This window comes from Melanotaenia boesemani, chromosome 4 (genome assembly GCF_017639745.1).
Source record: "Melanotaenia boesemani isolate fMelBoe1 chromosome 4, fMelBoe1.pri, whole genome shotgun sequence".
In the NCBI taxonomy this organism is placed as follows: Eukaryota; Metazoa; Chordata; class Actinopteri; order Atheriniformes; family Melanotaeniidae; genus Melanotaenia; species Melanotaenia boesemani.
Genome location: NC_055685.1, coordinates 39,611,412 through 39,632,476, shown reverse-complemented (window position 1 = coordinate 39,632,476; position 21,065 = coordinate 39,611,412). Strand labels below are relative to the sequence as shown.

The 21,065-nt window shown below is 44.3% G+C and overlaps 1 protein-coding gene across 1 annotated transcript in view; it reads right to left on the bottom strand.

Annotated features, from left to right (window-relative positions):
- LOC121638251 (sodium/calcium exchanger 1-like) overlaps nt 1-1,616 on the bottom strand; it is a 58,286-nt gene extending 56,670 nt beyond the window's left edge. The window contains exon 1 of the mRNA XM_041982911.1: nt 1,492-1,616. The gene's annotated coding sequence lies outside the window, so the exon portion shown is untranslated. The remainder of the gene's footprint in view (nt 1-1,491) is intronic.
- Between the last annotated feature and the right edge of the window lie 19,449 nt (nt 1,617-21,065).

Below are 21,065 nucleotides of genomic sequence, written 5' to 3'. Positions count from 1 at the left end.
GCTTTCCAGTATATCGATGGGTGAGGATGGTATATTTGTAAATGAACCATTTCAGTGACACTGAAGAATAATTAGGGTCCGAGCCATACGAAGTATGGAAGGACCCTATTGTTCCTGAAATGTTTATTCTTCTCCTTCTCCTCCTAAGCGCTTCGACCCCAAATATGACCCCCTAAACACCCATGAAAAGTTGTGAAATTTGGCACACACCTCAAGCCCGGCAAAAATTGCAATATTCTAAGGTCCGCATACACTTCAATGCAAAATTGGCTCAACAGCGCCACCTAGACACCAAAAAAATGGCCAAATGAATGGGGCCCCGAAAGTCTACTTTGACGTATGAAGACAAAACTTGGCACACACGTGTAACACCCCGAGTCGAACAAAAAAGTCAATTAAACACCTGTTGCCATGGAAACGGCGTGCCCGCCATCTTGGCGTGTGCTGCCATTTTTTGGCCCTTTTTTGCACTTTATACACGTCATATTTGAACGAACTAGTCTGAGGGGATTCGTGCGACTGACTCCAAACTTGGTGGGAAGCTTCCTGACAAGTTGGGGACCAAACGCTATTCAAATCTTTCTAATAGGAGAAAGCGTGTTACCGTGGCAACCGACGGAAAAATGCCTTCTCGCCGTGAAACACTGTTTGCTCATATCTCCATAGGAATACATGGGAACTGCACCAAACTTCACAGGATTCATACACGTTGGGTCCTTAACACATTACAAGACCTGTTGCCATGGTAACATAGCATGTTAGCTAGCAAATTAGCATGCTAGCAAAAAATGCTACCTAGGTATATCAACATTTCAGATTCTCAGCTGGACGTTTTACTGTGTTACGTACCATGTTACCAGGTTACCTACCATGCTAGGAAAAGGTGTATGACACGGGTGGCGGGGTCCAGGACGCTCGGACCCGTCGGATGCCGCTTGCGGCTTTAATTAAATATATTACTGAACAGGAATTAGAATAACCAAGTTTGCCTCCATTTTTATAGAATATTTTTATAATAATAGAATTATAAAAATATATTATTTTATAAAAATTTGATAGAAAACTATAAAATAAATACAAGGCAAATATAATTAAGAAACAAAAAAGTATTACAGTAAAATACTGTCTGTGTGTTTTATTAATGCATGAAAGAGTTAATCTCAACAAGGTCCTGTGGTTAAAGATTAAATAAAATAAATCAGAATATTTAATTTAGCAAATTTACTACATTTGCTTTATTATTAAATCATCTTAAGAAATTGAATAATTAATTTATACATTTAGAAAAGGAAATCTAAACCTGATCTCTAATCCCTGTTTTAGATTCCACAGTACAGTGAAACAGAAAAACTGATTCTCATTTTAAATTTAGTTTAATTCAACTTTAACCTTCATCTTAGATGTAATGAAATAACTGCGTCTCACCACCAGGAGCTCAGATCTTTCACATCTGGAATCTAAATGTGTCAAAGATGTGAATCAGAAACCTACCGACACTGAAAGACTTCCACCGTCCGACAGAGACACCGTGGGGTTAACGGAGGACGTAAAAGATCAGAATCTCCATGAAATCATGAGCAGAGTTTTCATCCTGGATCAGAAGCCGAGAAGAAGAAACCGTCCACGTCTTCCTCAGCTGACAAGCAGCAGAAACTCACCCTGATGAGAGACAACAGCACTAAACCCCTCCCTCATCTTCCCTCCCTCCTCTTCCTCCTCTTTCTCCTCTTCCTCAGCCCTCCGTCCAGCCTCAACGTGTCTGACGAAGAGGAGATGAATTCATGTAAACATCCGACAGCTCTCCAGCCCTTTCTCAGGCTCATCATTACATCACCCACACTCTTCTTCTTCTTCTTCTTCTTTTTCTCCTCTGAATGTTTTTTCTACATTTTCGCATCATTTTGACTTTTGGGGCTGAAACAAAAACTCTGTGAGAAGTTCAGGAGGGAAATGCATCCTGTAACATCCAGTCATCTGACTTCTCTCAGCCTTCATCATCCTCATCTTCCCATCTCATGATGATCATCATCATCATCTGTCCAGGAGGTTGCTAAAATATATTTTCATGGTTCTACAAACATAAAAAGACTGAATGCAGAGAATATTCCTCCTGGACAGGTCACCAGTCCATCGCAAGACCGACACAGATAGACAAACAACCGTTCGCACACACACACACTTTATTTAGATGGAATTTAGAGACCAACTAACCTAACATCAGGTCTTTGGACGGTAGGAGGAAGCTGGAGAACCTGGAGAGAACCTGGGACTCGAACCAGCAACCTTCTTGCTGTGAGGCTGTGGTGCTAACCACCACCGTGCTGCTCCTAAACAGATATTCTATGGTAACAGGTGCCGAGGACAGGAACAGGAGCTCTTCTTGTTTGGCGGGTTTTGGGGAAACTGACTGACACTTGATTGTGGGTCTGATCATGTGACCACAAGTTAGCTAAAGAACTGATTTCTGGAGCTTTTAATCCCAGTAGCATCATGATGTTTCCCAGCTGTCAGACTGGGAGGTAAAATGATGTAAAATGAATGTATGAATAGATGTAGCAGCATAAAGGTCGACCAGAAGAAGAAAGCAGAATTTATTACTAACAGAACTTTGTAGAAATAACACACAGATCAACAGTGACCAAACCTTTTCTCATCTCATCGTTCTCTCAAGTCTTGGCTTTCAGGAGAAAAAATATTGTTATTGAAACAAACACACAACAGAAACTATTTCCATGTTTCCACTTTTTCCTCATTTCCAGTTATTCCTGCTACTATTTACCTGCTATCCTCACTAAACCAACTCCAGCTCAGCTGCTTTGTGGCGCCACCGTGCATCAGAAACGTCTTCTTGGCTTTATTCCAGCCATAGAGGAGCATTATTTTTCTTCTTTTCACACACACATAGAACTTTCTGCTCACTGGTTGATCTTTGGCTGCTCCTGATTGGACGTTACCGTCAATCTAAGCTCTCTGATTGGTGGAAAGTCTGACAGGAAGTGGCTTCATCGTCATGTCCAGGTCTAAATAGAGGTCTCTTAGCAACATAGTAGTGATGGTGATGTTTTTATGGTGAAATGTGATAAATAATGCTGTTATCATGGATCATTGTGGATTTACCAGATAGAGTCTCTGAATAAAACTACATTTAGTGGCTGGATTGTAAACCTCCTGGACGGATAGAAATGCTGGAAAACGTTGTAGATCAGCTAAAGGTTAAAATATCCATCACATTTACCCCACAGAGCTACACACCACCGCTCCTGGTGGAGGAGGAGGTAGAGCTCAGAGACCTGCTGGAGGTTTGTAAAGGTTAAACAGCTGCTGTTAGTTTGTTCCTGTTGAACTGATGTGACACTGAAAATTTGTCTCCATGGAAATAACATCACAGTTACAAAACTAAAACAACCACATAACTCAGTCCTGCAGGTGCAACTTGGTGTGGTAGTTGGTTAGCTCAGTTGGCAGAGCATCAGTCTCTAGTCTGGGAGACCAGGGTTTAAATCCCCCAGAGGATGTTTATTAACACTTTCCAGTTGGGTCCTTAGGCAATGCTACTGCCTAACCTAACACCTGTAAGTCTCTTTGGATGAAAAGTCAGCTAAATGACTGTAATGTAACTTCACCTCCACATTAAGCAGCAGCGTTCACGTAACATCCTGCAGAGCTCATGAGCTGCAGCAGGGGTCATCCTAGACCAGAACCATCACATCCTAGACCAGAACCATCACATCCTAGACCAGAACCATCACATCCTAGACCAGAACCATCATATCCTAGACCAGAACATCACATCCTAGACCAGAACCATCACATCCTAGACCAGAACCATCATATCCTAGACCAGAACCATCACATCCTAGACCAGAACCATCACATCCTAGACCAGAACCATCACATCCTAGACCAGAACATCACATCCTAGACCAGAACATCACATCCTAGACCAGAACCATCACATCCTAGACCAGAACATCACATCCTAGACCAGAACATCACATCCTAGACCAGAACCATCAGATCCTGAACCAGAACCATCACATCCTAGACCTGAACCATCACATCTTAGACCAGAATATCATATCCTAGACAAGAACCATCATATCCTAGACCAGAACATCACATCCTAGACCTGAACCATCACATCTTAGACCAGAATATCATATCCTAGACAAGAACCATCATATCCTAGACCAGAACATCACATCCTAGACCAGAACATCACATCCTAGACCAGAACATCATATCCTAGACCAGAATATCATATCCTAGACCAGAACATCATATCCTAGACCAGAACATCACATCCTAGACCAGAACATCACATCCTAGACCAGAACATCATATCCTAGACCAGAATATCATATCCTAGACCAGAACCATCATATCCTAGACCAGAACATCACATCCTAGACCAGAACATCATATCCTAGACCAGAACATCATATCCTAGACCAGAACCATCATATTCTAGACCAGAACATCATATCCTAGACCAGAACCATCATATCCTGAACCAGAACCATCACATCCTAGACCAGAACATCATATCCTAGACCAGAACCAGCAAGATTTCAAGTAATGAAATCTCCTTAGGTGATGGAGATCCTGGTCCTGCCGAAGGAACTGGATTTTTGTGCTGGCTAGTTCAGGACTCACCTCTGGTCCTGGTGCAGCAGCTGCAGAAGAAGAGAATGTGCTGAGGAGGGAGAGCTGTGTCTGATAACTGCTCTAAATTTAACAGAAACACACATTGTTGTGCACGTAGCTGGATGAGTGCTGCTTATCTTCCCTCTCCCAGCGGGCCATGGCCATACAAGGCTCTGCGGGGCCCGGGGCCATCCAGCAGCTCCTTGTCTCTGCCGACACTCGGGGGAGATAACGGCTAACAGCTAATGGCAGCGTGGTGACGCCAGCACCCACAGAGAGACAGGAATGTTGGGATAAGTGTCCCCCTTCCATCCCCAACACATGACATCCATCACAGCATGATTTTCCACACTGACAAGGTGACAAGCAGAAACCTGGAGGGGATGTAAAGTTCCACACCGGTGGTTGGCTTCAGCACACAGATGCTAACACAGAAAAGGAAAAACTAGCATAAAACAGCTGATTAAGGTGATGGACCGCATCCTGTTTCACTGTTTCTATTTCCTAGAATCTTCAGTTCTGTTGTTTAAACTCAAAATAATCTGCCTCAAGAAGAGAAGCTTTTATTAACATGAGAGAGTTTCATTAGCTGGAATGATGTGAGTTTATAGAAGTTAGATTAACCTGATAAAATCATGAGGTTGTGGAAAACCTTGATAAATTCCACATAAATTAGAAGAAAATTTCTATTCCAACCTATATGATGATTCTAGTCCAGCTTACTGGAAGTCAGTGATGACGTGTAAATAGATGCTGCTTTGCAGCAGGAAGTTGGTGTAGTCGTGGGATGAACTGATGTCCCTGAACGCAGCAGGAAGTTGGTGCAGTCGTGGGATAAACTGATGTCCCTGAACGCAGCAGGAAGTTGGTGTAGTCGTGGGATGAACTGATGTCCCTGAACCCAGCAGGAAGTTGGTGTAGTCGTGGGATGAACTGATGTCCCTGAACGCAGTAGGAAGTTGGTGTAGTCGTGGGATGAACTGATGTCCCTGAACGCAGCAGGAAGTTGGTGTAGTCTTGGGATGAACTGATGTCCCTGAACGCAGCAGGAAGTTGGTGTAGTCGTGGGATGAACTGATGTTCCTGAACGCAGCAGGAAGTTGGTGTAGTTGTGGGATGAACTGATGTCCCTGAATGCAGCAGGAAGTTGGTGTAGTCGTCGGATGAAATGATGTCCCTGAACGCAGCACGAAGTTGGTGCAGTCGTGGGATGGACTGATGTCCCTGAACACAGCAGGAAGTGGGTGCAGTCCTGGGATAAACTGATGTCCCTGAACACAGCAGGAAGTTGCTGTGAACGTGGGGTGAAGCGATGTCCCTAAATGCAGCAAACTGTAAACTTGGGGTGAGCTGAAGTCCCTGAATGGACAAACATACCCAGGATGTCTCTTTTTCTATCTTCATCTGTGCGTACTCATATTTCCCTGAGGGCTCTCCGAAGGGATTAATAAAGTATTTCTATTCTATTCTATTCTATTCTATTCTATTCTATTCTATTCTAAATGGGGCAGAGTTTGCAGCATCTGACCAATCACAGATGTTCCGATTCCTTTACTTTCATTGTAGATTAATACAATGAAATTTAGCAGGGAGCGCTGGGATTCACTGTTCCAGTCCTCAAGACCCACTGTCCTTCAGCTATTCAGTGTTTCCTGATTCTATTAATGGCTCGATAGCAGAAATGTGCAGAGGTTGTCAGAGATCCATTCAGTTTGAATCAGGTGTGTTGCAGCAGGGAAACATGTAATACCTGCAGCATGGTGGGCCTTGAGGACCAGGGTTGCAGATCTCTGGGTAAGCTGGCATCTTTCCAGCGAAACACAAAGGAAGACTGACTCAAGACTTACAAGATCATAGAAATATTCCCTACTCCACGAAGTGAACTCTGGTCCGGTTGAAAACCAGTCATCTGTGTTTCTGTGGTGGATGTTGTTTCTGCGCATGCTTGAACCAGACGAGGTGAGTTTCAGGAAAGACTTGGTGGCAGCAAACAGAGCTGGGCTGTGGCGGATACTACGTTTCAGTTAAGGATTATTGAGCGTCTCAACGGTCGAAATTCTCGAAATGAAAAGAATAAATCTTCTGAATGAGTCAACATTACACATCAGAAGCATTCCGATTAAAAATCTGTTGTAAATGTAGCTAGTGTGCCTTAACAGAGTTTAAATGGAAATAATGATCAGATAACCATTTCGGATTGTCGAAATAGCTGTTCCGGATTTCTTCAGCATAAATTTCATATGAAATTAAACTGGACTGGTTTAATTAACTAACAAGAACAGCAGTGTGCCCAGAACAGGCCCGTACAGGTTGAAACGGTAATAATAAAACAATCTCCAACAAATCCGGTAAATATGATCAGAAGTGTCCAAGGCCGAGGTAATGTCCACCAAACCCTGAACTGTATCAGGAGGACTGCGGTCTGCAAAGCCCACTTCAGGTCCAGGTCCAGGTCTAGGTCCACAACCAGACTGAAACTTTCCAGCAGTGACTGCTGAATGAACTTTTCATAGATTCAGATGCATGAAACACTGAAAGTTCCCCCCAGTGGTTTCCCAGCAGTTTCCAGCGGGAGGTGATGGAGTTTATCTCTTCACTCATTATCACCGCTCACATTCCACCACCCACTTTATTTTTACTCGTGTGTGTTTGAGCACCTTCTTTTCTAATGTCTGTAAATAAAGCACATGCACACAGACTGAATAAAGAATTGTTTCAGGTCGCAGTGTAAAGGAGGTGATCAGCTCAACACACCTGAGATACGGGATGTGAGAGCCCAGATGGATCTGTGTGATTTTCATGTCAAAGACTGGCCTGCTTCTTTCCAGAGACCACGAGCAAACTACAGGCGGCATCTGCGCCGCAAAAACGAAATGCTGCGCACTTCTACTTTCAGATTTATCAAAGCGTGCCCATGCACGTCCTACGCCTGTTTCCGCTCATAAATGGAGGAATGTGGAGGAACACCTTGCCCCGCCCACATGGTGGCTATAAATAGTCAGGTGGACGCCTGTAATACATATTCATCACATCATTTCCATGATGGTTCGGGAGGGAAAAAGAGGGAAGAAGTAAAATTATTCGCAGTGTGAGACAGAGATCATGATGGACCACGTTGGAAAACATAAAAATGTTTAATTGGTGGGCACGGTGTGGACATTACTGATGTCAGAAAGACAGAATAGTGGCAGCAGGTGGAGCGGAACATATGGCTGCCATGCAGGAGACCGAAGTTCGATTCCCACAGCGGTGAACAGTAACATGTTCTAGTCGGGGCCTTAGACAAGACGCTGCAGCCCACAGTAGATCGTTCTGGAGAAAAGCTGCTAGATGACAGTAATGATGACAATAATGGAGTCTTTGGTTTTAATGTATAAAATAAATATGTTCAGATACATCTGAGACTGGTAGCCGTTTATTTCGTGTTAAATAATATTTCTTTCTAGTTGCTGGATGTTCCAGCTGGGTGGGCGGTGAGAGGAATCCACTATCCACTATCACCTTCCACACCACATGTTAGATATTAAAGCTGTTTGTAGAAATGAATAAAGACACATTTCATATTAATCCTCCTAAGAGCCACGCTCGGGGTGAAAACCAGGATTTCCAGGAAAAGGGAGATGATGTTAATAAGAAGCTCAACCACTAAAACATGTTCTGTCATTGTGAAACAAAACTTCATGTTATAAATCCATCCAGATAAATAAGGAGCCAGTCTGCTGCCAGCATGTAGCAGTCAGTGTGGAAAGTAGCTTTGGTCCTTCATTCCAGCAGAGCGGGACCAGACTGGAGGCTGGAGGTCTAGAAGTGATGCTACACTAACAAAACACACAAGAGGAGGATTTCCGTTATTTATTCTTACACAATGTTTTTATTGTTGTCCCAATTTCTGTCCTTTATTTCCTGCAGCTCCTTGTCCACCTGGTTAATAGCAGTGATGGTGTCCCTCTGCCCCGCCCACCCAGCTGGAGCACCGCCCACCCAGCTGCAGCCCCGCCCACCCAGCTGGAACACTAAATTAACTGCTACCAGTCTCAGATGTATCTGTACATATATTTTATAAATTAAAACATATGACTAAATTACTGGCATCATTACTGTTATTTAGCAGACGCTTTTCTCCAAAGCGATTCATCACTCTGGGATTTGAACTTTCATCTCCCGCATGACCAGTGTTGGGCAAGTTAATTTAAATTAGTAACTTAGTTACAGTTACTAGTTACTCATTCCAACAGTAACTTAGTTACTTTGGTTACTCATTACTTTCAAAGTAACTAGTTACTAGAGAAAGTAACTTTTTTCCATCCTACTACAAGTGCAGTGCGCCATCTAGTGATATACATGTACAACTGCAGTAGAGCAGTGTAATAATAAATCAAACATGATAATGTCTCTTTTCCTCTCATTTATTTTATCCTTCTATTTTGATACTTTTCTATTGTTCCCCACCTTGTACAAATGCACACACATTATTTTGGAGTTGATGTGGCACATTGCTTGATTTAAAAAAAACTTGATTGTACCCAATAGTATTACGATGAAGATGTTTCTGAAGGTTGGAATTGCTAGTCTTCGGCGTGGATAGAGTTTTTGAACCTCCACAAAGATTACAGGTCACCAAAATATTCATGTTGTCTTTTGCTGACACAAAAGAAAAATAATGCGCATATTTCCATGATAGAAAGCCCACGCCTGGGCTGTGTTCACCTGCTGCCATGGTTGTTTTCTTGTTTTCATTCACCTGGATGTCGACTGGCGGTCACATGCCCTCTTTCTCTCTCTCTCTCTCTCTCTCTCTCTCTCATCCTCAAGTAGCGAATAACGAGTCTTTTTAAATCACAATAACGAGTAACGCGTTCCTGCTTTTTACAAACTAATTAGTTACAGCGCAAGTTACTGTAAAATTAACGTAGTTACTGTAACGCGTTACTAAATAACGCGTTAGTCCCAACACTGCGCATGACAGAAAGTGGCGGGAGTACTGACAACCACAAGCACCTCTAAGGTAATCCCCCACACAAAAACACTGTTTTCTGCTGCCCTGTGTTTCGACCACTCTTGCCATCCTGTACAGATCTTAGTGGATTCTGGAGCTGAGGCTAGTTTCCTTGACAGCAGCTTTGCCTATAGAACTGGTCTAAAACTTCAACCTCTTTCTCCCCTATTCATGCCCCGGCCTCGGATGGCAGTCTACTCTATTCCATCACCCAACAGTCTACAGCAGGTAAACTCATGGTGTCAGGCAACCATCAGGAGTTGATCCGTTTCTTTGTAGTCACCTCGCCCGATTCACCAGTAGTTCTGGGACATCCCTGGTTAGCTTTACACAATCCTCATATTGACTGGAAAACTGGGAGAATCATTAATTGAAGCACCGACTGTCATACTGCTTGTCTTCATTCTGCCGTCCCCTTGACTCCATCTGTTTCTAGCCATTCCCCTGATCCTCTGGTCCTCTCAGCCATACCACTGAAATATCATGACCTAAAGGAGCTGTTCTGTAAAGAAAGGGCTCCATCTCTTCCTCCTCACCATCCGTATGATTGTGCCATTGATCTACTTTCTGGTGCCCCTTTACCCACCAGCCGTCTGTACAACCTGTCCAAACCTGAGACCGAAGCCATGGAAAAGTATTTCAATGACTGCCTGGCTGCAGGTCTAATATGGCCCTCTTCTTCCCCTGTGGAGGCTGGATTTTTTTTTTTCATGGCTCAACTGTCTTCACTAAACTGGATCTTTGTAATGCGTACCACCTGGTCAGGATAAAGAAGGAGGAGTGGAAGACAGCGTTTAAGACACCCTTAGGACATTTTGGGGCTGAGTTATGACGAGGGCAAAACTGCTGCGCTATTTAACATTTGCTGCGCAGTTTTGCTCTGGTTATGTTTCTACGATTAGCGCCTGATCTATTAAGACTGCTCCTGTTATCATTTGCGGAGCAAACAGCAGTATTTAAATGAGGATTTAGCGGCGCTGTTTGCTCTGTCATGTAAGGTTCTGGAGAGCAAGGAAACCGCAAACGCAAAATTAACTTTTATCCGATAGAAGTTGAGACAAATAAAGGAGACAAATAAAAATACTGCGGAAGTCGAGGAAAAAAATCTAAATGTCACCAGAAATGCTGCAATATAGTTTCATATTCAAGTTCAATTTATTTATAAGGCACACTAACAACAACCTTTAGGAACCAAGGTATTGTACATATAAAAACATGCAAGGAACAAATAAGAAATAATAAAGGTTTAAAAGCTATAAAGAAATAATAATAATAATAATAATAATAATAATAATAATAATAATAATAAAAGACAGGCATGATAAAGTCTTTAAAACTTATCCAGCAATTCTAATATTGCAACGCTGGATCGTCTCCACAATCCTCTTCTCTGGCATTCTAAATATATTAATATAATAGAAAAAAATGCATTATCTTAGTCGCCTTTCATGGTGTCTGTGCCTCCTCCTTAAAATTATTACTGCAGCCATTGCGCGTATACTGTTGTGCCAATTAGCACCTGCTTTTCAGAAACGCTATTTTTAGAGCAAACATAAACACCGCAAACTATTTGCGGGCTACATGAATCCCACTGCTGCGCAAACCAGATTTATTTGCATAGTCTCCTCCCACTAATGTGCACTTTCTGGCCGGAACGCCCATAATGCATATGCAGTAGCTTCAGAAACGCAAAGTGGAGAGCGGCGCAGTTTTGCCAGGATAACTGACGCAGTTCCATGTTTGCGGCTTTGATAGATAAGCTTGGGCCGATTTTAGCGGAGCAAAGCCGTCTGCACCTGTTTTAGTACATGCAAAGCGTTAATAGATCAGGGCCTTTGAATATCGGGTTATGCCTTTTGATCTCTGTAATGCTCCTGCAGTCTTCCAGGCTCTGATCAATGATGTCTCAAGAGGTTTCCTGAACCACTTCATCTTTGTTTATTTGGATGTTGTTGTTGTTGGTGCTTCCTGGGTTTTGCTAATTTCTACTGCTGTTTCACTTGTAATTATAGCTGGCTTGCAGCTTCCCTGACACAACTGACATCCCCATCTGCTCCATTCATCTAGTATGAGGCGGCAGCTCAGGCTTTCTCTCATTTAAAGAGATGGTTAACTTTGGCTCCTGCTCCCCGTCACCCTGATCCCAACTGCTAGTTTGTGGTTGAAGTAGATGCATCTGATGTGGGAGTTGGGGCAGTTTTGCTTCAGTGATCTCTGGACACACATAAGCTACATCCATGTGCCTTATTTTCCCACCTGAACCCTGCTAAACGCAACTACTACGTCGGTGACCAGGTGATCTTTGGAGCAATGGCGTCATTGGTTAGAAGGAACCAAGTTACCATTCATCATCTGGACAGACCACAAAAACCTAGCGTACCTACAGTACAGATTAATCCTTGTCAAGCCCGTTGCTCTCTTTTTTTCAATTGGTTTAACTTTACCTTATCATACAGACCTGGATCCAAAATCAGAAACCAGAATCCCTTTCTCTCCAATTCACACCTGAAACCTCAACACCTCCTGATACCGTCCTGCCTTCCTCTTGTATCATAGCAGCTGTTTCCTGGGAAATGGAGGACAATGTTAAAGAGGTCCAGTGGCAGCAGCCCAACCCTGGTACCAGACTCCATAACTGTCTCTTTGTGCCTGATGCTGTCCGATCCCTGGTCCTCCAGTGGGGACATTCCTCCTGTCTTGCCTGTCATCCAACGGGCAGTGTGAACCTGCTCTCTGCTTAGACGTAGATTCTGGTGGCCCACCATGGAGAGAGATGTATGGGAGTTTGTTGCAGCCTGCACTACCTGTGCATGCAGTAAGGTGTTGCATCAGCCACCTGCCGGACTACTTCACCTTTGCCTGTTCCTAGCCTGCCTTGGTCACAGATCGCACTGGACTTCATAACTGGACTTCTTGCTACAAGAGGTAACACCACCATTCTCACCATTGTAGATCGATTTTCTAAAGCTGTGCAATTTATAGTGCTCCCTATCCTCCCCTCTGCCAGAGAGACAGCTGACCTGCTGGCATCATGTCTTCTGACTCCATGGACTGCAAGTGGACATAGTTCCAGACAGAAGACCTCAGTTCACATCCCATGTATGGAAATCTTTCTGTCAATCTCTTGGAGCTACGGTTAGTCTGTCATTGAGTTTCCATCCCCAGACCAACGGCCAGGCTGAGAGGACTAATCAAGATCTGGAGACCGCTCCGCAATGTGTGGCCAAATCCAACCCCTCTTCCAGGAGTGACCATCTGGACTGAGTTGAGTATGCTCATAATTTCCTTACCTCTTCTGCTTCAGGCTTGTCTCTCTTTGAATGCTCCTTAGGATATCAGCCTCCACTGTTTCTGGCTCAGGAAGAGGTTTCTGTGCCTTCTGTTCAGCTGCACATCCACCATTGCCGTCAGGTTTGGAGGAAGGCTCAGGCCATGCTCCTTCGCACTGGAGAACACAATCGATGCCTGGCAGATCATCATCGAACACCTGGACCCCACTATGTACCAGGTCAGAAAGTCTGGCTGTCCTCAAAAAACATACAGCTGCAGACTGATGTCAAGCTGAAACTCCCCAGCTCCATGATGGTCCATCCTTCCTTTCATGTGTCCCAACTTTAGCCCATTTCCTCCAGTCCCCTCATCCCTCCTTCCAGGCCCCTTCCTCCTGCCTGAGTTGTGGCTGGCTGTCCCACCTACTCGGCGTTGCGGTCATGGCTTCCAGTTTCTGGTGGATTGGGAGGGTTATGGCCCCGAGGAGCATGCCTGGGTCCTGCAATCCTTTATGCTGGATAAGTCCCTGGTCTGGGATTTCTCGCCTGCCTGCCTGCCCACCTGTCTGTCAAGCCCTCGTCATTCTGATATTTATTTCTCTGTGGATACCAAATAAACTTTCATTCATTTCCAGATCTGTGTCCATGCTTGGATCCTGGTTATCACCCCATACTCACAACAGAACAATCTGACTAAGAATGGATCCAGCGGATGCCAACAGGAAATTGCCAGATCAACTTCAGCAAGCTCTCTCCAGTCAGAACGCTCACTTAACCCGACACGAACAGATGCTCTTGACATTGGACCAGAATTACTAAACAATTCTCACCCATCTGGCTCAACTCACCACTCACGTTGTAAGCTTAGCTGTGCTACTCAACCCACCACCTGCTTTAGAGAGAGAGAGAGAGAGAGAGACTGAGAGGGTGAAAGAGATAGAGAGGGTGAGAGAGCTAAAGAGAAACACAGAGAAAGAGAAAGTTGAGTTTCAAAAACACTTTTATTAAAATGACCACAACAAACCAAACAACAGGGCAAAAGAAAAGAAACTTAAACCAACAAAACAAAAGAAAAACAAAACAAAAAACTCAAAATACAAATCATTAGCTTAGCTGTCCTGAAAGGAAGTTAACAAGTGTGTGCACATCTTTGTTCCTTGCGGAACAGCGTGGACCATAAATAAACAAACAAAAAGAAAATTGTACTCCTAGTCCCAGAAACCAAGTCCCCAAGAGCCTAAAGAGCCCAGCCAGTCTACCAGACTGAGTAAACACATGATGGAATGTCTCAGGCTGCGAACAGAAAGGACAACCCTCCCCTGTGTCAGGATTGAGGTGCACCAGATACTTGTTTGTAGCTATGGCCCCATGTATAACCCTCCACTGGAGGTCTCCCATCCGTTTATCGATGGGGGGCTTGTACAGGGACTGCCAACAGCCCCCTGGGGACACACCCCTGCCAAAAATCTCCGTCCACCTCGACACCTTTACCTCCACCAAGGAGATTTGAGGCTTTCACGCTGAAAAGATAGGGTGCCCTCCTTCCCTGGCAGGTACAGTACCGCTGCCCTCACCCAGTGCATCCCAGACCAGAAAAAACCGACAACAGCCCCCTGAAGGTCCTCCACCAGGCCCCTCGATGGGGTCAAGACCATCAGCCGGTGCCACAGGGTTGAGGCTGCAAGGTATTTGACAATAAGGGCTCGCCCCCTATAGGAAAGCTGAGGTAATAGCCATTTCCACTTGGACAGATTGGCACACTCTCTGTCCACAACACCCTCCCAGTCCTTCACCTGAAACTCCTCTGTACCCAAAAACACCCTGGATCTTCAACCCCTGTCGTCCCCAGCAAAGATTCCCCGGTAAATTAGGAACACCCTGGTCCGCCCACTTCCCTACCTGTAAGGCTTCATTCTTCCCCCAATTAACTTTAGCTGGTGAGGCTTTCTGGTACAGCTCCAAACTGCAGCTCAGCTGCTCTACATCTCTCTGATTCCGTACAATAATTGTGACATCATCTGCCCAGGCAGACACAATCAGCGGAGGACGACAAGGCATCCCTGGCAGCAGAAGACAGGACAGTCTGGCCCTTATCTTAGTTTAAAGGGCTCAAGAACTATAGAGTACAGGATTCCAGAGATGGGGCAGCCCTGTCTAATACCCCTCTGAAACTGCACTGGACAGCTCAAACCACCCCCTACTTTCAGGAGACAAAAAGCCTCCTCATATAGCATGAGAAATAAACCCAACACCAAAACCAAAAGCACGTAACGTAGAATGAAGAAAACCATGATCCACCCTATCCCAAGCTTTTTCCTGGTCTAAGGAAATGATGCCAACATTAATACCATAAATCTTACAAACGTCCAATAAGTCTCCCTTCGGAAACAGATTGTCCATGATGGATCGATCAGACACACAGTATGATTGACCTCTGTGAATGATGAACTCCAGCACACCTTTTAGCCGGTTAGCCAGCACCTTGGAAAAAAGTTTGTAGTCTGTGCATAACAAGGCTGAACATTCCTGCAACACCTCCCACAAGTGCATGCCAATGCTCTCCCAGAAGTTCCTATAGAAATCCACCAGCAGCCCATCGAACCCAGGAGCACGACCAGATACCATCATGCTATGAGAGAAAGCGAGAGAGAGAGAGAGCGAGACAGAGAGGGTGAGAGAGAGAGATAGAGAGGGAGAGAGAGAGAGAGAGAGAGAGAGAGAGGCTTAAACTGATAAAACCAGCATAGTTGAGATTGAGGGTCAGAGTCAGGGATGAGGTCAGGGCTCTGTAAGTAACAGCTTTTTCAATAAAAAACTTTAAGAAATTATGACACATTTCTTGAGAAGCTTCCAAACATGCTTTCTGTGGAGGATTAAGAACCGAGTTAATTGTGTTAAACAACACACGAGGGTTATGTCAGTTGGATGAGATGATAGTTTCAAAGTCTTTCCTTTTTTACCTCTTATCCGGTGCTCTGGTATTGATGCCAGCAGCTTCATATAATTTGATGTGACACCTGCAGTTTATCCTTCCTTCACCTTCTCTCAGCAACACCCCCTCCTGCAGCCCAAGTCCTGTCATTAAACTAGTTTAGCCTGAAAGTACTTGGTTTTTAGTGGAACCACAGAATCCAGGATGGTTTGGCAAGATGTCTCAAACCAGGAGCCGAGCCAGCAGAGAACTGAGCGGCAGAGGAAGAGTTAAAAGTCCGACAGCACTGAGAAGAAGCTGCAGCTTTATCTGCAGTTTGTTTAAATCCAACATCAAATAGAACAGACATATGATCTGAAAGTTCAGAGTCACACTGTTGGACACTGGCAGACCATACCAAAGAACCAGATCCAATGTGTGTCCATGTGGGTTTGTTGGGCCGGATACACACTGCACCAAGTTAAAAGAATCTATGAGGCTTAAGAAGTCCTTTACCAGTGGTTAATCAGGACAACACACATGAATATTAAAATCTCCAACAATAAGGACATGGTCATAGCTTGGCATATCCCAGCTAAAAAGTCTATAAAATTCTTATTGTACTGGGGGTGGGAATGGGGGGACGGTACAAAACAGCGCAGAAAAACGGGTTTATGCAACTCTCCTCAAATGAGGTTAGTTCAAGCTGCAAAATGAAGGCTGTAGAATACGTTGCTTACATTTGTAATCCTTTTTGTAGACGGCTGCTGTCCCTCCTCCCCTCCTTGACATCCAAGGCGAATTCAAAAAGCAGCAGTCTGCAGGTAAAAGTTCAGGCAAAACTTCAGTCTCCATCTTTCAGTCACATCTCAGTGGAAATCCAGTTCACAGGAGCTGAGTTAGTCCCAAAGAAAGCAAGTCTTATTGCCCAGTGGAGTTCAGCGGGCCGACCCTGGTAGGAGCTGGACCTGGGGTATAGACTCTTTCCAGACAAGGAGCACGATGTAGTGGCCTCAGATGGGGGGTGGGTGGCGTGGTCGATGAGCTTCGCCATCATCAATGCTAACCAAGGGCACCAAGTAGGTGCCAACTGGGTCCAGGAAATGATGGGGCATGGACACCCCTGAAGGTAATCCTTGCGATGGCTGGGACACATTCTGTGTCAGGGTGCCATGAGGGTAGCAAAGGAACTTGGTCCAGGTGACCTGAAGTCCTGCCAGGAGCAGTGGTAAGGTTTTGTGTCAATGTAACCCAGGTCCCATGTAGTTAAAATGAAGCTGGAGTGGTTAATACAATGAGACTGGGCCTGGGCTCGTTATATGGAAATATAACTGTTTTTTTCTATGTTATTTTGTTAATGTATACTGTATAACCTTTTATAATGACCACCACAACTGTATCTTGGATAAGAAAATATTTACAAAAATTTATTTACAAAAATGAAATAAGATTTGGGTGTCTTAAAATAAATAAGGATATCTCACAAAGTGGCACAACACAATAGTAAATAATGGTTCAAAATAAAACCACCAGTAAATAAACCTTTTGTTTCCCAAAACAAAAAAAAGACTTAGCTGATCTTAAATAAAACCCAACCCGTTGCAGGCCTGTTCGGTGCTTGTGTGCGTTGGGCCTTAAAACTGTAATGGCCGATTCACTCAAACTGAGCATAAAATAAAAGCACGTGCATTGGAAAAAATGTACTCACGGATCCAAAGTTATGTCAGTAAGGGCAGAAAGTAAATGGGGAATACGGGCCTCTCTATGGCAAATGGTGATGGGGATGACTGTCACCAAAAGGAGAAAACCGGCAGGACACGGGCCATGTGCGACAGGGTACCACAGCCAAACCGCAGGGGGCACAAAACAGCAGGGCCATCGGCTGGAAACCAGTCTCTCTCTCACCAACGTCCGGCTCCTCTTGCAGGTCACACTGAAAGTTCTTATCAGGACCACGGGTAGTCGACCTTCACAACAAAACTTTAATGCTTCCTACACCACGAGGCCTTCTCAGTTCGCTCTCTGTTCAACAGCTTCTGCGTCTTTTTCTCTCGCATGCTCACTACCCTCCACACTAACCTGTGCCAGTAGTCCCGCCCCTTAACGGGTGATGGTACTCTGATTGGCTCGTGAGGATAAACAACCAATTGCAAAACAGGAATTAGATAATTGACCTAAAACAGGTAACAGGTTAGGTTACACATTACCACAATTTCTCTCCTCTCTCAGATAAACCCAAGACTTTGATATGAATTTATCTTTTAACTGTAAATAGTCTCATTAACTTGTACATATTATATTTATGCTTTTAAACCAGCATGCTTTTTAACAATTTTAACCATCATGAACTCTATTTACAAACTCTTTTCTGAAACTTATACTTTTATTACACTTGTAATTGTCTTTTATGCCCTGTAACTTATATGAACTGTGTACAGGGCTACATCCTCCCCTTTCTGAATGTGTGAACGTCCTCGTCACACCTTTCATCTCTTTTCAACTCGAAAGGGTGATTGCTTTTCTCCTCTTCCCTGTACATTTTAGATGTTTTGGACTTTTTCCTTTGTCTCTTTTCGTGGTCTGGAGATTTTAATTTGAGCTGGATGACCATGCCTTGGTGCATAATGGTGACTGGTTCACAAGAAGGATGACCAAGTTTCTCATAAGTAAATCTCATAGGTGGCTTTGGGTTTCTCAGGGATTTCCGACTTGTAGAAGACCTTTCACTTCCACTTCTGGTGCCAGTAGCAGCTTTATTACACCGGTCACTATCTAACAGAGAAAAACTTGCTCTCTTTTCGGAATCTTGTGAATCTTCTTCCACAAATTCAGTATTTGTCTCCTCAATATCAGAAGGTGACATAGGAGGCGCAGCAACTTCAGACAATTCCTCATACTCTGATTCTGTAAGTTGTTGACTTTCCGTATCTTCACAGCTTTCCTCTTCAAACTTCTCATCCTTTTCAGAGTTTTCACTCTCTTCCTTCTCCAAAAAGTGATTCATGTCCGCCCGTCTTCTGATGTCATCCACATCAAAATCTGGCAGATTATGGACAACTTCAAACTCACAATCTGATGACTCTGTGTCACTTTTCCCAGACTCAATAGGTTGATGTTTCAGAGCTCGTCGAGTTCTCGTTACAGGTCTCCGAATGAAGTTTGTATCCTCTGATGGGTTAGACATCCTGACCATGTATCCGATGGGCAACAGGTGGTCTCGATGGAGAATTTTCAGCACACCTGAACCATGCTCTGGTTTGACCTTGTAAACAGGCAGGTTAGGCAACTTCTCCACCACAACATACGGTGTTGATTTCCATCGGTCTTGGAGTTTATGTTTGCCTTTTAGACCCACATTCCGAATGAGGATTCTATCTCCTTTCTCCAAAGGTAGGTCTCTCACACGGTGGTCATACCGGGCTTTGTTTTTCAGGTGACTCTTGGTAGCAGCCTCAGATGCCAACTGGTAAGCTTTTTGCAGTTCTTTCCTCATCCTGGTGACATACTGTTGGTAAGAGGTTTCACTTTCACCATTTGGCGAGATTCCAAAACAGATGTCAATGGGCAACCTTGCCTCCCTTCCGAACATGAGATGATAGGGGGAGTACCCGGTGGAATCATTTTTTGTGCAATTGTATGCATGTACCAGGTAAGCGATATGTTGACTCCAACATTGTTTCTTTATGGTATCCAAAGTACCGAGCATTGATAAAAGTGTTCGATTGAATCTTTCGGGTTGTGCGTCCCCTTGAGGGTGGTAGGGGGACGTTCTTGACTTCCGAACTCCAAGCATGGTTAAGAGTTCTTTGATCAAGCGACTTTCAAAGTCTCGGCCCTGATCCGAGTGTATCCTCGCAGGTAAGCCATAGTGCACGAAAAACTTTTCCCATAAAACTCGAGCTACAGTGAGAGCTTTTTGATCTTTGGTGGGAAATGCTTGTGCATAACGTGTATAATGGTCTGTCACTACTAACACATTAGCAACACCTTTAGAGTCAGGTTCTATCTGCAAAAAATCAATGCATACTAAATCCAAGGGGCCAGTGCTTGTTATTTGGTTCAAGGGCGAAGCATGCTGAGGGAGTGTTTTCCTGGCAATACATCTGCCACAGGTTCGAATGTACTGCTCGACCTCAGCTGTCATTCGCGGCCAGTAAAATCTGTCCTTGATCAGTTCAGTGGTGCGTTCCACTCCCATGTGTCCACACTCATCATGTAGAGACCTTAACACCATTTGGCGGTATCTAGCTGGTAAGACAAGCTGTTTGATCTGTTTTCCGGACAACTTTTCTTTTACTCTGTAGAGTAATCCATCCTTTAACTCCAGCTTGCGACTTTCATGCAGGAGTAGAACAGCCTCAGGTGAGTCATTCTTGGAGCGCGTCGGCCTTTTGTTTTTTTCCAGTGTTTTCTTCAATGGCCCAATCGTGGGGTCCATATCTTGTGATGCCTGAATATCTTTTGAGCTCAACTGTTCAAGGGTGTTCATGCTAAGGTTCATTGGGAACACATAAGCATCAGGTACCGCAGTTTCAGGAGCTCCTAACTGATCCACAAATCTGTCTGGCACATCAGCCTCTCCACTGATGCAGGCTTGTTTGCAGAGGGTTTTTATGCCAGCAGGTGAAATACTAGTCCACTCTTTTGTCTCCTCCGATGAGTACTGTCGAGACAACAAATCAGCATCAATATTGTGTCTCCCAGGTCGATACTGAATGGTGAAATCATAAGTGGCAAGGGCGGCTAACCAACGGTGTCCAACGGCACTGAGTTTGGCTGAGGTCAACACATATGTTAAGGGGTTATTGTCAGTCCTTACAATGAACTTGGCTCCATACAAGTAATCGTGAAACTTGTCCACGACTGCCCACTTTAAAGCCAGAAATTCCAACTGATGGACTGGGTAGTTGCGTTCTGAGTCTTTAAGCTTTCGACTAGCAAAAGCTACTGGCTTGAGGCCCTCAGAATGTTCTTGGTTCAAGACAGCACCTAGACCATTCATACTGGCATCCACATGCAAGATGTACGTCTTTGTGGGATCCGCGAATGCCAACACTGGAGCATTGATCAAACAGTCACGGATACGCTCAAAAGCGTCTTGACAGTCCTTAGTCCAACGGTTCCCAAAAGGCTCTGATGGCTTGAAATAGACTTTGTTTGGATCAGTACTTTTTTGGGTCTTGGGGTCTTGCCAGGTGGGGGCGTAACCCTTGGTGAGCTCAGAGAGAGGACGGACAATGGC